Here is a 2,500-nt window from a genome sequence, read left to right on the forward strand (position 1 = left end):
TGCTTTGAAATCGTCTGCTTCGAGATCGTCTGCTCTGAGATCGTCTGCTTTGAGAAGACGCACGTGCCAGACACCCCCTCTCCCTCTCTCTCTCTCTCCTTGTTAATGTAGAATTGTCGCAAACCTCGTTCCACTTTCTGACCGAAACCAGAGCAATCCCATAATTCCTGAGTTAGCCAGCTCAAATGTCGGAATAACCTGGCGGTAAGTTTGAATTTTTTTTTATTCAAAGCATCTGTATGCACTATTATATTTTTGGAGTGTTCTGAAAAAAAAAATATTATCTATGTTATATTTCTTATTTCAGAAGTAGCTAATTAATCTTAAATTAATTTGACTAACGTTATTTTTTCCGTTTTGTTGAAATGACTTACAATTTACTCAGATGCTTAGACGTATGTTCTTATATAGAAGTAGCCTTTTTCGAAATGAGTGTTATAAACGATATTTTGAGAAATAGTTTTTCGAAAAGAGACTTCGATGGAAAACAATTAATTGCATGTAAAAATCAAAGCATACAATATCATAATCAGAACGTTAGACAAAATAGATCCATTCTGCAACGATTGATCGATGTTGTTATAATTCATGGAACTTTTGAGTTTCAACAAAGTTGATGAGTATTGCAAACAATTTCCTGTGGACTCTTTAGATTCTTTAAAATGACTTATTGCAGATTTTTTGATGTAATATGATTACAAAGTGAGCTCAATGTGATGTATTCAATGAAAGATTTTAAAATGCGAAGTGTAAGTCATTTAATGAGTTACATTTACAGCAGTGACCTTGTTGAAGCTATGCCAGAACCCTTCAATCTGTGCAAGTTGATTTTGACAATTCCGTCTACCACTGCTTCTGTAGAGCGATTAAAAAAAGATTTAAAAAAAATTTTGGTTGGTTAGTGTTTGTTATAACTTAAGGTTCGACCTTCTTACATCAGTGTTGTTTCGCAGGAGAAATGGTTCTTCTTCGTCACACCTAACCTACATACGTTTTCTGTGCTGCTGGGTGTAGTCTATTTACAGCCGTAAATAAGTGTCTTGTTTCAATCTCAGAGATGTTGACTTCTGCCACAACAGTTTTTTTTTTTTTTGGGGGGGGGGTATTTACAATGTTGAATTTTCGCTGTCTTTCATTGTGTGTGTATTCATGTATATGTGTGTATTTTCAATGTGTGTGCGTGAGACGTAGTCTTTTAATATACGGAGTTCAGTAAGTCTCAGAACAGTCTGCTTGAGTATCAATAATTTTCTCGGAATTGACAAGTAGCATGATAAAGCACCAGACTTGTCTTCGAGAGCGTAACTATCTAAAACCATGGCCATATAATGTAACTAAATGTGTTCTCTTTATTAAATCATTTCAAATTGATTCAGCTGAACCAATAGGTATAGGGGCTAATGCAGAATCGCACCCCTTTGAAAAACGAAATTTTATGAAACTTTTTTTTCGGATTCCTACCTTTAACAGAGATTCCGAATATGCAAAAATATTAACAGAATCCAATTTCATCTTTATTACATTTCACTTATGATTTTTAGACTTTTTTAAGGGAGAGTGAGGATGGGAAAGTCCTGACGTTTCGAAGAGAGAGAAAAATACAAACAATACACTTATTTCAGGCTCATCTCTCCAGAGCCATTTTTTATTCCCTGCTTATTCTAGGTCATACGGGGGTGATTGCATATTCAGAATCTCCCGTATGTAAATACTAGGAATACGAAAATTCTTTTACTGAAAAATTGCCAGGGTCGGGGGAGAAATTCATTGCATGCCCAACCCCGGAAGTCATCGCACGCCACTGGTATACATACATGCATATATAGATATATATATATATATATACAATATATGTGTGTGGATCTGTGTGTGTGCGTGCGTGTGCGTGTATGTGTGCGTTTATACATATATATAAATGCATATATAATTTCTTCATTCATATATAATCTATATGATATTGATGCATATATATGAATATATTTTCATACATACAGACTTACACTCATGCATATATATATATATATATATATATATATATATATATATATATATATATATATGGGAGAATTTACGGAAAATAGAACAACAGACGTGGACAGGTGGTGTAAACAACAAAAGGATGTATTAGTTTAACGCTCAGGAATAGAGAAAGTCTTTAACGTTTCGAGCTACGCTCTTCAACAGACAGAAATAAGGAGAAAAACAAGGAGAAAAAAATATGTATATATATATATATATGTATGTATGTATGTATACATATATATATATATGTATGTATGTATACATATATATATATGTATGTATGTATACATATATATATATGTATGTATGTATGTATGTATGTATTTATACATATATATATATGTATGTATGTATGTATATATACATATATATATATATATATATATATGTATGAATGTATGTATATATATAGATATAGATATATATATATATACATATATATATATATGTCAGGTCATTTTACTTAAAGTCTGAATTT

General features: G+C 31.9%; 1 protein-coding gene across 1 annotated transcript in view; it reads left to right on the forward strand.

Annotated features, from left to right (window-relative positions):
• Positions 1–110: 110 nt before the first annotated feature.
• The window catches only part of LOC128250966 (uncharacterized), a 474,572-nt gene continuing 472,182 nt past the window's right edge, over positions 111–2,500 (forward strand). Inside the window, exon 1 of the mRNA XM_089343197.1 lies at positions 111–204. The gene's annotated coding sequence lies outside the window, so the exon portion shown is untranslated. The remainder of the gene's footprint in view (positions 205–2,500) is intronic.

Source organism: Octopus bimaculoides, chromosome 27 (assembly GCF_046866305.1).
Source record: "Octopus bimaculoides isolate indiv1 chromosome 27, ASM4686630v1, whole genome shotgun sequence".
Classification (NCBI taxonomy): Eukaryota; Metazoa; Mollusca; class Cephalopoda; order Octopoda; family Octopodidae; genus Octopus; species Octopus bimaculoides.